At 45.6% G+C, this 15,177-nt stretch overlaps 2 non-coding genes across 2 annotated transcripts; both read right to left on the minus strand.

Moving 5' to 3' along the window:
- Positions 1 to 6,150: 6,150 nt before the first annotated feature.
- Positions 6,151 to 6,232, minus strand: trnas-cga (transfer RNA serine (anticodon CGA)). The gene has a single exon. It is a non-coding gene; the product is annotated as a tRNA-Ser (tRNA).
- An 8,243-nt stretch (positions 6,233 to 14,475) lies between these two features.
- On the minus strand, positions 14,476 to 14,566 carry trnar-ucu (transfer RNA arginine (anticodon UCU)). The gene is given in 2 exon segments: positions 14,476 to 14,511; positions 14,530 to 14,566. It is a non-coding gene; the product is annotated as a tRNA-Arg (tRNA).
- Positions 14,567 to 15,177: the final 611 nt, after the last annotated feature.

Here is a 15,177-nt window from a genome sequence, read left to right on the forward strand (position 1 = left end):
ACAATGATTAGCACTGCTCCCTCAGAGCTCCGGAGCCTCAGGTTCGATTGCCGGCTTGGTTCACTGTCTGTGCGAAGCTTGCACGTTCTCCTCGTGTCTGCGTGGGTTTCGTCTGGGTGCTCCAGTTTCCTCCAACATTCCAAAGATGTGCAGGTTAGGTGAATCGGTAAATTCTCCCTCGGTGTACCCGAACAGTCGCCGGAATTTGGCGACTCGGAGATTTTCACAGTAACTTCATTGCAGTGTGAATGTAAGCCTACTCTGACAAATAAATAAAATTATCTTATCTACAACCACTTTTACTGTTGCCTCACAGGGCCAGTGACCCGGTTTCAAATCTGTCCGTGATTCACTGTCTGTGTGGAGTTTCCAATCCGGTTCCAAGTGGAGAGGATCTCCAAGAAGGTCGCGCATATCGACACAGACATCAAGTTTCTACAAAGATGCAAGAAAGCAGACATCTCCACATGTGTGGAGTTTGCACCTTCTTCCAGTGCCCTCATGGGTTTCCTGAAAGATGTGCAGCTTTGGTGAATTGACCGTGCTAAATTATCCTATAATGTCACAGGATGTTTGGGTTAGGGGGAATATCGGGGTAATTACCTGGGAATAGAGTGGGATGCTCTGTCAGAGAGCCGGTACAGACTCAATCGACTGCATGCTTCCTTCTGAAGTGCGATGACCCTATGCTTCCTATACTTTTTAAATCTTCACTGTTCCCAAATCTTTCTGCTCGCAGTTACTGCAACGATTTCAGCCTAAGTACTTCAGTTCAAAATTAGGCACGAGGATTCTATGTGAGATCCTCTCTGGCTAAGTCGAAGGCATCCTGAAAGCTTTCGAAAAGGAGCCGCCAGCTTCTGAAGCGACACCACGAATTTCTTAAAGAAGCTCAGCACCCATGGAACAGTTGAACCAGGAATACTCCTCGTCACAATGGACGTCTCGGCACTCTCCACCAGCAACCCCCACGACGACGGCATTGCTGCAACAGCCTCAGCAGTCAATACTGACGCCGGCATCTCCACATCTTAGTTCAATATGTTATACACTTTCACGCATCTCTCAGAGTCGCAGTTAATTCAGTGTACTTCAACGAGAGGAACTCTGTATTCTCCAAACAAATCTGGCATCTAAAATCCCTCATCGCTGTGTCCAATTCAGTAAATCTCATTTACACCGACCTAAGGACCCTGACACACTTCCTAAAATCTCCCCAACTCTTCTGTAAAAATGCAGCATTTTTCCTGAGTGGAATGAATAATGTGTCTCTGCTACAATATCAGTGAGAGCTGACACTGCAATTTCTGTTTCTCCAAGAGAATCCTTCTGTATATTGCCGGAATTTACAGGGATTTCAGTCACTGAGACATTGCCTGGCCGTCGGTGTCTCACTACTCGAACTCACTCTGTCTCTGTCTATCACTCGAACCCCTTTCATTAACTCAATATAAAGGTGGGATATTGTTGCTTAGCAACTGAGTGCACACAATCTGTATCTTCATCTGATCAAATAGAATTCAGCTTGTGAACAGCATCATCATTTCAACCAGTTCTGGGTTAACCTCGGCACAGCTCTGATTGGAGACAGCCCCCTGAATCTCGGGAACAGACACTGTGAACATTCCTGGCCTCAGAGACTTTAACAGTTACTGAACAGGGAAACTCCAACTAATCCCGGAGAATCCACAGCACAGAGCGAGAGGAGAGGAAAGCCTGTCGTGGGAGCTCTCAATCTGAGACACAGATTGGCCTAACAATGCGCAGATGTGAACCTGCTCCTTCCATTCCCAAACTGTTATAATCAGGAATACCTAACGCCCAGTAATGACCAGCTTGTTGCAATGTGTTTGAATGAACACGATGTCAGATCATCTAAGCAGCATTTTGAAATTCTCATTCATTCAATACATTCTGATGAAATGTATTTCTTATGCTCTGTGTGTCATTGCATAAGAATATTCCTCTGATATGAGACCTTGTTTTGCCCTGGTGCCCTGATGCTGATTTTTTAAAAATTATCTTCATGCTGTGATTTTCCTCATGGAACCACAGAAAGAACCAAAGAAAGGTTACAGCAAACAAGGAACCCATTCGGCTTAGCTTGTCCATGCCAGCCCGGGATACTAAGATGTCATTTCCAAGTTCACCCAGCTGCACCCGGCCCGGAGCCATGCAGCTGAAAGCATGATGGAGATCCAAAACCTTCATACCAAACATTCACTGGGATTTGCGGCTCTGTGAAGCAGCCGAAGTAAACACTTGCAATCATAATCTCTGCGAGCAAGGTTCGAAGCTGCGTGGGGAAACCCTGTTGGATTCCACCTCACTAAAGTTCATATTAACTTCATCTGGCACCAGGATTGTGCAGAGCACAGTGTCTGAGGTAAAATTTGTTCCTGTCCTTTGTATCTTTGTCTCTAACTGAGAACTCGTTTATTAGGTCAGAGACTTGTTTTTCTATTTCAATACATTTTCATCAGAAACGAATTACGTCCGAATAAAAAATGAAAAAGAGAAATCTCCATTTTATTTCATGACTGTCAAATGTTGCGTTCGCCCTGTTTCTGTCGCGAAAAGTTTCGAAATAAATTACCAAATCGATGGTCGGGAATAGAACCCGGGTCAGTCTTTAGAAAAAGCAGCGAGACTCACCACGATACCACATTCACTCACTTTGCTGAAACAACCTTTATTCTCATTAGTTATAATTACGGAACTGCCTTAGTTGCTGATTTCATCAGGCTCCAGGTGTGTCCATTGCACAGCTTATAAACTCAACTTGGCTTGTCTCGTTTTTTAGGACGGCTGCCAGCAGTTTACTGTTGCTTCAGACTGAGGACTTATTGATTAGCTTTGAGGCATGTTTTTTGATTTAAACAAAGTTTCCACTGACAGCAACTTTAAACTGGATTTTACCTTAGACACACATGGATGATGGCAATATTTCTGAGGCCAAAACATTGAATGTTTTCACAGCAGTTAGATATAGCACTTGAGGCAAAGTGGAGCAAAGGATATGTGGGTACAATGTGGGACCAGGCGATTGAGTTGGATGATCAGCCATGATCATAATGAAAGGCGGAGCAGGCTCGAAGGACCGAATGGCCTCCTCCAGCGGCTATGTTATGTTTCTGTGTTTTTTTCACTGTATCTGTTAATTTGCAGAAAGTTCAGCTCTGACAGTGAATCTGGTTTCCTCCAGGCCCTATCGGAGGGTGGTCAGAAACTGTCTGTCACTGTCAGAAACTCCATTATCAGCGACTGTGGGATGATTATTTAACTGGCTGTCATTGGTTGTTGAGGGTGTGATTTACTGTTATCTGTCAGTGCAGGAGAAACAAATAAAACAGGAAATCCAGAGATTCCGAGAGCAGATAATTTGTATTTTCACCCGAAAGAAACGCAATGACATCTGTAATCACTATAATAATTTTAAAAAACAGATATGATTGGCTCTTGCCACGGAATCTGGTGAACAGATGTGGTCCTGCACCACATGTACTCCAGCGGTTCCAGAAGGCAGCTCACCACCACCTTCCCAAGGGCAATTAAGGATGGGCAATAAATGCTGACCCAGACAGCGACGCCCACATTCCATGAATGAATTCAAAGGTAATCTGCAGGAAGTGGGCCTCAAAGTGTAACTGAGGCGAAGAATAGTTACTGAGGTGAAGAACTATAACTCACCACCTGGAATCCGGAGCAAAAGGACGAGAAATTACATTTGGTGAAAGTTTTGTCCAGTGAATGTGTAGGTGTGAATATTGTGTAAGAGAGTGTGTATGAACGGGGCGGGCGGGTCAGGCTATTCTCACTGTGTCAGTGTGTCTGTTCTGATCATGGGATCTCCGAGTCTCTCTTGAGTAAAATAAACGACTTTTCAAGTTAATAGTCCTTCTAATCCTCCTGCTGAGCCCCAAAGTTAGATTTCACAACAACAGTTTCAATGAATTCAAGATTCCAGTCGAAAAGTAGAGAACATATCAGCTATCGCGTGCCCGCACGTTACCTCAAATCCCCAATACCTGTCCCCGAATCCCGCTACTAGCAATTAATGTAACACAAGATGTAAAAATGAAGCATATCTGCCCTGCTTTGATGTATTAAAGAGAGTGGCAAAGTGGCACAGTAGTTAGCAATGCTGCACGTGTTTAATTCGGGCTTTGGGTGCCTGTCTGTGTGGAGCTTGCACGTTCTCCTTGTGTCTGCGCGGGTTTCCTCTGGGGGTTCCGGTTTCCTCCCACAGTCCAAAGAAGTGCTGGTTAGGTGCATGGGCTATGCTAAATTGCCCCTTAGTGTCCCAGCATGTGGAGGTTCGGGGGATTAACCATGGTAAAATTGCGCGAAAGATGCTGTTTCAGAGAGTCGGTGCAGACTCGATGGGTCAATTGGCTTCCTTCTGCAATTCAGAGATTCTATGTATACAAAGTGTCTTGACTTATGAAACCCAGAATCCCTTTCGTTTTCCTGGCGTCTCTTTTAAAATGTCCTCTCATCTTCAAAGATCTCTCTGAACCTTAGGTCCATCTGGGCCTACACACTGTTTAGAACTGGACCATTCAGTTTCTATTGCCTCTCCCCATCTTTGCTGTCAAAATTCAGCAATGTTCCTGAGTGTGGGATTAATAACGTGTCTCTGCTACAATATCAGTAAGAGCTGAGACTGCAGCTTCAGTTTCTCCAGGAGAATCTTTCTTGATAAAGCCGGAATTTACAAGGAATTCTGTCACTGAGACATTACTACCAGAAGGACGTGGAGGCTTTGGAGAGAGTACAGAGGAGGTTTACCAGGATGTTGCCTGGTATGGAGGGGCTTAGTTTTGAGGAGAGATTCGGTAAACTGGGGTTGTTCTCACTGGAAAGACGGAGGATGAGGGGAGACTTAATAGAGGTGTATAAAATTATGAAAGGCATAGATAGGGTGAACGGTGGGAAGCTTTTCCCCAGGTCGGTGGTGACGTTCACGAGGGGTCATAGGTTCAAGGTGAAGGGGGGGAGGTTTAACACAGATATCAGAAGGACATATTTTACACAGAGGGTGATGGGGGCCTGGAATGCGCTGCCAGGCAAGGTGGTGGAGGCGGACACACTGGGAACGTTTAAGACTTATCGAGATAGCCACATGAATGGAGTGGGAATGGAGGGATACAAAAGAATGGTCTAGTTTGGACCAGGGAGCGGCACGGGCTTGGAGGACCGAAGGGCCTGTTCCTGTGCTGTATTGTTCTTTGTTCTTTGTTCTTTATTCTATTACCTGGCCGTCTGTGTCTCACTGCCCTAACTCACTCTGTCTCTTTCTATCCCTCTACCCCATCTCATCCACTCTATATGAAGACGGGATACTGTTGTTTCGTGACTGAGTGCACACAATCTGTATCTTCATTTGATCAAATACAATTCAGTTCGTGAACAATATCATCATTTCAACCAGTTCTGGGTTATCCCCGGAACAACTCTGATTGGTTGCAGCCCCCTGAATCTGAGGAACAGACACTGTGAGCATTGCCGGCCTCAGAGGCTTTAACAGTTACTGAGCTGGGAAACCCCAACTAATCCCCGAGAATCCACAGCACAGAGCGAGAGGAGAGGAAAACCTGTCCTGGGAGCTGTCAATCTGAGACACAGTTTGACCTTGACAATGTGCAGGTGTGAACCTCTTCCTTCCATTCCCAATCCGTTTTAGCCAGGAAAACCTAACGCCCAGTAATGACCAGCTCGTATCAATGTGTTTGAATGAACACGATGACATATCATCTAAGCAGCATTTTGATATTCACATTCATTCAATTCATTCTGATTAAATGTATTTCTTAAGCTCTGTGTATCTTGACATAAGAATCTTCCTCTGACGTGAGACCTTGTTTTGTCCTTGTGCACCTGATGCTGATTTTTTTTCCATTCTGCTCACGTTATGATTTTCCTCATGGAACAGCAGAAAAAAAACTAGAGAAAGGCATTAGCGCAAGAGGAACCCATTCAGCCTATCACATCCATGCCAGCCCGCGGACGCCCAGGTGTCCTTTCCAAGCTCAGCTTCCGACACCCGGCCCAGAGCCATGCAGCTGAAAGCATGTTGGAGATCCACATACTTAATAGAGAAAGTTGGCGACTTCGTACGTGCCTGAAGCAAACATTTCCAACCGTAATCGCTGCGAGTCGGGTTCGAACCTGCGCGGGGAAACCCCACTGGATTTCGAGTCCAACGTCTTAACCACTCGGCCATCGCAGCTGCTTATTTGTCGCACGAATGTAACCACCTCAGTAACGTGCAGATATTAACTTCATCAGTACCAGGATTGGACAGAGCACAGTGTGTGAGCTGAAATTTGTTCCTCAACTTTTACTTTGTATCTATGTCTCTGAATTCATTTATTAGGTCAGAGACTTGTTTTTTTTTCTATTTAAATAATTTTTCAGTGAAAACTAATTACGTCCGAAGAGAAAATGAAAAAGAAAAGTGTATCTATTACTGTCGAATGTTGCGTTCGCCCTGTTTTTGTTCACTCGTTTTAAAATACAAGAGGCCGCCGATAAGGTTCTAACTAAATTACCAATGCGATGGTTGGGAATCGAACCCATATCAGCTGCTTGAAAAGCAGCTATACCACCATCGCTCGCGCTGCATCGGCCATCGTTATTTGCATTAGTTGCAATTACGGACGTACCTTAGTTGCTGATTTCATCAGGCGTGCCCGTCGTCAACTGAAATTGGCTTGTCTCGTTTTAGCCACCTTTTTACTATTGTTTCATACTGGGAATTCATTGATCAATTTTGAGGCCTGTTCTTTTATTGAACAAAGTTTCCACTCAAAGTAAATTGAAGCTGAATTTTCCATTAGAAAGATCGTGATGGTGAGGATTTCATTTTAAGGGTGCCCACCTACTGTTATGACCTGCGATAACTAATTAAAGAAATCAGAACTGTGATGGCCAGGAACTGACCCTCGTTCAAATGCTCGCACAGTCACCACTCCACCACCATCGCTCACCTGGTTCTGCCACCCACTCTGTAAGAAAGTTCAGCTCTGACAGTGAATCTGGTTTCCTCCAGGTCCAATCTGAGGATGGTCAGAAACTGTCTGTCACTGTAAGAAACTCCATTAACAGCGAGTGCAGGATGATCATTTAACTGGCTGTCACTGGTTGTTGTGGTTGTGATTTACTGTCACCTGTCAGTGCAAGTGCAACAAATGAAACTATACAATCACTTATTTGGAGAAAGGGCTTCTCTTGTGGCACTGGGAGCATTTGCGTAATGGGTGTCTGGTTTTCAGTTTGACGGCAGTCACGTCTGATGCACATTGATTCTTGTATTTTTTTTCCCATGATACCCTTTCCCTATCGCGATGTGTCGTGTTTATTTACTCGTTTGCCTAAATGTTGAACTGGAACCAATTGGAATTGGCCTATTATTTCAGCAAGATGCACTTTCTACTCTGAACAAACACTCTTTGATGCAATATGAGCGCTGCAGCTGCGGATCTGTGGCGCAAAGAATGGCATGTAGGACTTCTCATCATTGTTTTATTTAATTTGATTTGATTTGTTATTGTCAGATGTATTAATATAGAGTGAAAAAGTATGTTTTCTTTTGCGCTGTAGAGGCAAAGCATACCGTTCATGGAGAAGGAAAGAAGAGACTGCAGAATGTAGTGTTACAATCATAGCTCGGGTGTCGAGAAAGATCAACGTAATGCAAGGGAGGTCCATTCAGAGGTCTGATGGCAGTAGGGCAGAAGCTGTTCTTGAGTCGGTTGGTGGGTGACCCCAGACTGATGTATCTTTTTCCCGATAGAAGAAGGTGGAAGAGAGAATGTTGTCTGGTGAGACATTCAAAAGTTGTGGGTCAGAATCTCATCGAAGTTGGCTTTTTAGGTAAAGTTTTAAGAAATCAGGAACTGGTGTATCAGTGCTCTCAGAGAAGTGAAACTGCCGCCTCGAACTTCGTGAGAATGCCAACAGGGCAGAACGAGAACATACGGTCCATCGGGCCTACACCGACAACAATCCCACACAGCCTGTATCCTCGTAACCCCACATATTTACCGTGCTAATCCCCCTGACACTGAGGGACTATTTAGCATGGGCAATCCTGCTAAGACGGCACTAATTTTCATGGCTGAGCTGCCTATTCCAGAAAGACAAAATCTGCCATTCCGGCCGCAAATGAAGCTGGCGTCTGCTTTGGAACTTCTGAAACCACATATTTACCTGGTGGCAAACACCTGTCTAAAACTGGCGGCCTGATTTGAATCGATGGTCAGCTCTCGTTTCTCATCGGATGAGAAATATGGGAATCGGGACTTTTTCTGGAGAATTCACCCCTCAAGCCTGTGTCCCCAAACTTCATCTTGGTTCCGTGAGCCTCAAAACACTGAACGAATCATCAGTTCACCGGCAATAAGGATACAGAACAAATGAACCGAACGGAATTCGAACCCACGGGTGCAGAGCACAATAGATTAACAATCCAGCGCCTTTACCACTCGGCCACCTCGTCATACGATAGTTGCTCCCCAAACTACCTCTTGTATTTTAACATCCGTAACAAAGAACACATTTCTCCCACAGGAAAATGTTACAAAGAACAAAGAACAGTACAGCACAGGAAACAGGCCCTTCGACCATCCAAGCCTGTGCCGCTCCTTGGTCCAACTGGACCAATCGTTTGTATCCCTCCATTCACAGGCTGCTCATGTGACTATCCAGGTAAGTCTTAAACGATGTCAGCGTGCCTGCCTCCACCACCCTACTTGGCAGCGCATTCCAGGCCCCCACCACCCTCTGTGTAAAAAACATCCCTCTGATATCTGAGTTATACTTCGCCCCTCTCACCTTGAGCCCGTGACCCCTCGTGATCGTCACCTCCGACCTGGGAAAAAGCTTCCCACTGTTCACCCTATCTATCCCCTTCATAATCTTGTACACCTCTGTTAGATCTCCCCTCATTCTCCGTCTTTCCAGGGAGAACAACCCCAGTTTACCCAATCTCTCCTCATAGCTAAGACCCTCCATACCAGGCAACATCCTGGTAAACCTTCTCTGCACTCTCTCTAACGCCTCCACGTCCTTCTGGTAGTGCGGCGACCAGAACTGGACGCAGTACTCCAAATGTGGCCTAACCAGCGTTCTATACAGCTGCATCATCAGACTCCAGCTTTTATACTCTATACCCCGTCCTATAAAGGCAAGCATACCATATGCCTTCTTCACCACCTTCTCCACCTGTGTTGCCACCTTCAAGGATTTGTGGACTTGCACACCTAGGTCCCTCTGTGTTTCTATACTTCTGATGACTCTGCCATTTATTGTGTAGCTCCTCCCTACATTATTTCTTCCAAAATGCATCACTTCGCATTTATCCGGATTAAACTCCATCTGCCACCTCTCCGCCCAATTTTCCAGCCTATCTATATCTTGCTGTATTGCCCGACAATGCTCTTCGCTATCCGCAAGTCCAGCCTTTCTACTTTCTCGTTAATCTTGAATCGCTGTTGCTTTTTCATTTGATGTAAACCCAGAGAAAGTAAAGAGATGGGCTGTTCACCTCTCTGGTCCCTGTTTGGTTTTGAATTCACCGAACATGACCCTGATGTAAAAAGCAGCAAGTGCTGTGAGTTTGTGGCGCAAGGGCAGAGCGTCAGACTATGCGCGGCACGGTAGTATAGTGGTTATGGGCGGCACGGTAGCACACTGGCGATGGGCGGCCCGGTAGCACCATGGTTAGCACTGCTGCTTCACAGCTCCAGGAACCTTCGTTCGATTCCCGGCTTGGGTCGCTGTCTGTGTGGAGTTTGCATATTCTCCTCGTGCCTGCGTGGGTTTCCTCCATCAGTCCAAAGATGTGCAGGTTAGGTTGATTGGCCATGCTAAATATTGCCCTGAGAGTCTTGGGATGCGAAGGCTAGAGGGATTAGCGGGTGGATATGGCGGTAGGGACTGGTTGGGATTGTGGTCGGTGCAGACTCGATGGGCCGAATGGCCTCCTTCTGCACTGTAGGGTTTCTATGACTTCAGAGGAGAGGGCTGCGTGTTCGAATCGCGGAGCTATTCTGCGTAGGTGTTTGGATTTTGGTTGTTTCCGATTGTTCCTGAAACGATACAACTGTGATAGAAATGCTCAGTTTACTTTTTTGCACACTTTTATACTTGAACAATGTGTCAGAGAGATGATTCGTCCATTGTTTGGAAAATTAAAGCAAGGTCCACAGTCCCAGTTGTTTCTGGGAGGCATCAATGGGCAGAGCTGACTGGTGGTGATTTAACCAGAGGATTCACATCTCAGGCGAGGAGCAAGGCGGGGCCTTCATGAACAATCTCAACCGATACGGGAATTGATCCCGCGCTGCTGGCTGAATAAACTGTCCAGCCAACTGAGACAAATACGCTGTGCTACTCGTTAATGAAAATCAAGAAGGTGAAGCAAATGAACTGTAGAGAAAACCCTGATTTGCCTTTGGGCAGCAGCAGAACATTTCTATTTGATTGAGAGAGTACGTGATAGCAGAGGATGGTTTTGATCCATCGACCTCTGGGTTATGGGCCCAGCACGCTTCCGCTGCACCACTCTGCTTCGAAAGCTGATACCTCCCTGCTTGTTACTGCTGCCCGCGAGCCAGGAAACTATTCACTGTCTCTTTTTATTTCAAACATGGCCCACGTGTTGGGAAGCTCACCCTGGTTGAATAATAACACATAACATCATCCCGAATGTAACAGACAGAGAAAGATACACTATTAGGACACACACACAATGAGAGACAGAAAAGATTCGAGCAAGATACTGAGATAGAAAAACTGATTATGGATGAAAAGGGATTTTCTGTTCCACAAAGATAGGCCCTGTTTTGAAATGTATGTTCTGTTGTGTAACTGTGCTCTCTGCTGTGTAACTGTTCTCTCTGTTTGGAACTGTGACTCTGTCGTTGACAGATCTTCATTGCGGTTCTGACAAATTCATCCCTATTGTGTAAATGTGTTCCCGGTTTACAAATATGATCAGTCCTGAGCAGAAGTTTTCCTTTTGTGTGAAATGTTCTCTGCTGTTCTGTGAAGATGATTTCTGTGGGAAACAATCGACCGAAATTTCAAGGCCGCCATTTCTGAGGCTTGCTTTCAATTCCAGGTTTGTTTGGGCCGAATGGCCTACTCCTGTTTCTGTTTTCTATCCATGTGCCTATGTGTTAAATCAGTGAATTTGAGTTTCACCAGCTGGCATGGTGGGATTTACTCCGTGTCCCCAAAGATTAATCCGGGCCTCTGGATTACCAGCCGAGCGACATCACCTTTCATCCATGCAAACAAGAACAGTTCATTCAGCTCAGCATTAAACCTCTTTTTGACGAGGTTAGTATTCCTGTCACAGAACTTCAATCAGCCGATAGATACAGGGCATTTTGTGATCATAGAAACCCTACAGTGCAGAAGGAGGCCATTCGGCCCATCGAGTCTGCACCGACCACAATCCCACCCAGGCTCTACCCCCACATATTTACCTGCTAATCCCTCTAACCTACGCATCCCAGGAATCTAAGGGGCAATTTTTAACCTGGCCAATCAACCTAACCCGCACATCTTTGGACTGTGGGAGGAAACCAGAGCACCCGGAGGAAACCCACGCAGACACGAGGAGAATGTGCAAACTCGACACAGACAGTGACCCGAGCCGGGAATCGAACCCGGGACCCTGGAGCTGTGAAGCAGCAGTGCTAACCACTGTGCTACCGTGCCGCCCTGTTCCAGTTTGGAACATTGACAATTCATCCAGATCAAGCATACATCGTGGAAGAGTTCCGATCTAAAAATACTAAGATAAGTGAGAATTAAATGAACAAAGTTGCAAAGAAAGTAATTCTGAGAGAGCTGTTTGGAACTAACGGTGGATTTCAGTTAATGGGCGAAAGCTCGGTTTTCAGGAGTTTCCACCAGATTTCTGTATAAAGAGACTGGGCTGGAACCTGCCATGGTTGGATCGCAGCATGGACAGTCGCAAAATTAATCGCTTTACCCGTTCGGCTACGGCCACGCAAGACTGCCTGTTTGTGGAGTTTGTGGAATATTCCTTGTTCAGTCCTGTTCGTTCTTCAGTTAGTTAGTGGCAGTCCTCAGACTTTTGTCGCTGGTGCTCGACGGAAGCCGGTGGACGAGAGCATGAACAGCGTGCGTCCCTCCATGATTAAACAGGCTGCTTTTCCAAGACAGCGGAAAGTGTCAATAGATGGGAGGCTGGTTTGCGTGATTTCACGAGACTTTGTAGTTTTTTTGCGGTCTTGGACAGAGCAGGAGCCATAGCAAGCTGTGATGCAACCAGAAGGAATGCTTTCTCTGGTGCGCCTGTCTGTATTCAGACTGTGCTTTGCATTATCTGCTGCTCAATGAGGATTGGGATCTTTCTGATTCTATCAGCTGAACTGTGCGTGTACTAGTGACTTGTTCTGACTGTCAGCTTCCGGAACTGTAAAATAATTTATAAATTAATTCTTTATCTGTCAATTTTTGGTACTGCAGCTGACTTTCTGTCTCCCCTCATTTTGAATCACTGATTAATTTTCTTTATTGATTCCTGGGATGTGGGTGTCGCTGGCTGGGCCCGCAAATATTGCCCATCCTAAATTTTCCTTGAACTGAGCAGCTTTATAGGTGACCTCAGAGGGCAGCTCAGAGTCAACCACATTGCTGTGGGTCGGGGGCCACATGTCGGTCCAGACCAGGTAAAAAAACATTCCTTAAAGGACATTAGTGAACCAGCTGTGTTACTTTATGACAATCGATTCGTGGTCATTGGACTTTTAATTCCAGGTGTTTTTCCTGATGTCAAATTTCACCATCTGCCGTGTGTGTGTGTGTGTGAGAGAGAGAGAGAGATATTCTCACATAATCAGTCTGTTTGTGAGTATGGATTAATCCTTTATATTCCCTCATAAACACCGTGATTCCCTGTCTTTGTGAATTCCTCAGATACACTTGTACCACTGAGAATCTGGTGTGTGGGTGGAGGGTGGGATGAGGTTTAAAGGCAATGCCGCAGGGTGCTCAGTGTGAAAACAGCCGATTTTAAAGTACTTGTGTCGGAAAGTGAATAGTGAACTTGTCTGTGTGAAGATCACAGAAAAGCTCTATCTGGTGCTCCGTCCAAGAGACAACTTTTGGGTTGTCAGTAAATGAACTCCTATAATGAAGGCACAAAATCAGAAACAGGAAATGCTGGAAAAATGCAGCAGCTCCGAAAGCAGCTGTGGAGAGATATTCCTGTCGCCAGGATGAAACCTTCCATAGTTCCCGTTGCTCAGACCTGTCAATCTTCGTGCCTTCGTGCAAGGAACACGTAGGGTGGGATTTGGGTCTTTGTTGACTTGAGCAAACAGGACATTGCACAAGCCGAGTAAACAGGAGATCCCGGTTTCAAATCCCAGCGAGAACCTTGAGTCCTTACAAGTGATCAGTGCAATTGTGCAAGTCGCAATGTCCTATCCTTGCTCGTCGATATTGTCTTTACCATTACAGTGGATGATCTACAAAGATGAAACAAAAATATGTTTCGAGACTCCCCACAAATATGTCTACTATTTATTTACTCGATCAGGTATTTTCATCATTGTGCAGAAAAAAAAATCTGCAATAAAGCCAATGGTGTAAATTCTACAAATACAACTTTCCATTTTTTTTTCTCAGGGAATTTCTGACACAGTCGAATGGCCTTCCAATCATACAATCCCAACAGTGCTGATGGAGACAATTCTGCCCACCGAGTCTGTATCGACACTCCAACAGAGAGCACACAGGACCTATCCCCACGGCAATACGCATCCACCCCGCTAATCTACCTATACAAACACCTTCGGGATCAAGGGGCAATCTAGCATGGCCAATACACCCAACTTGCTCATCTTTGGACTGTGAGGGGAAACAGAAGCACTCGGTTTCCTGAGATAACGTGCCTGGGTGAATGCAGCTTGAACAGCACTACAGAAGTTTAGCACCATCCAGGACAAAGCATCCCACTTCATTCGCTTCCCACGCATAAAAATTCACTCCCTCCACTACAGCAGTGCGCACCATCGAGACGATGCACGGCAGCAACTCAGCAAGGCTCCTTTGCCAGCAGCTTCCAAACCCACGACTACGACAGCCTGGAAGGACAAGCGCAGCAGACACACCAGAATAACACCACCAGGTTGCAGGGCACTGATATTTATTTATTGATTGTAGCTATTTGTCAACTGCTGTTGTTGCGTGTGTGTTCTTTGATCTTTTTTTATCTCCCAGAAGAAGTGAAATATCGAACCAGCGAACGTTGTGTCAAACTTTAAGAAAGCCCCCGGGGTTTGCGATTTATTCTCGAGTCAGTGGTTTCCCTGGGAGCCGAGTCAACAGAAACAGCATGGAGAGATGGCAGAGCAGGAATTGTCGGTGCCGAAGCTGAATCACATCAGTGAAGCAGCAAACTATTTGCCACGAATCTGATCAAAAATGCGACTCTCGTGGGACTCGAACCCACAGCCTTTGAATGGCTAACTTGCTCTTATTTAGAAGTCCAATGCGCTATCCATTGCGCCACAGAGTCGCGTAGCGGAACCTTCGTTTACTTGTCCATCTATGGATTTTTAAAAATGCAGAAACTATTCGTCAGTTCAACAATCTCATCGTTAAAGCGTCAAGAACTGTTAAGAGGAACTTCGTTGATTGCAACTCGTGTTGGAACATCTTATGTATTTTGAAACAGTTGTGGAAATGGGGCACAGGTTTAAGATGCGAGGGGCAAGGTTTAAAGGAGATGCACGAGGCAGATTTTTTACACAGAGAGTAGTGGGTGCCTGGAACTCTTTGCCGAGAGAGGTAGTGGAAGCGGATATGGGAGTGACATTTAAGGGGCGTCTTGACAAATACATGAATAGGATGGGAATAGAGGGATATGGTCCCCGGAAGGGTAGGGGGTTTTAGTTCAGTCGGGCAGCATGGTCGGTTCAGGCTTGGAGGGCTGAAGGGCCTATTCCTGTGGTGTAATTTTCTTTGTTCTATAACTTCAAATTTGCTATTACCTGGAGCATTTGAGTCGACGAGCACAGGTGTACGAAAGGAAAATCTCGGTAATGAGACGATGGAGATTGAATTTCAGAGATAAGCAGATGATGTTACGTTGAAGAGTTTGAGTAGAGGATCGTGTGGAATCATGTA

This window comes from Mustelus asterias, unplaced genomic scaffold (assembly GCF_964213995.1).
Source record: "Mustelus asterias unplaced genomic scaffold, sMusAst1.hap1.1 HAP1_SCAFFOLD_152, whole genome shotgun sequence".
NCBI classification, from domain to species: Eukaryota; Metazoa; Chordata; class Chondrichthyes; order Carcharhiniformes; family Triakidae; genus Mustelus; species Mustelus asterias.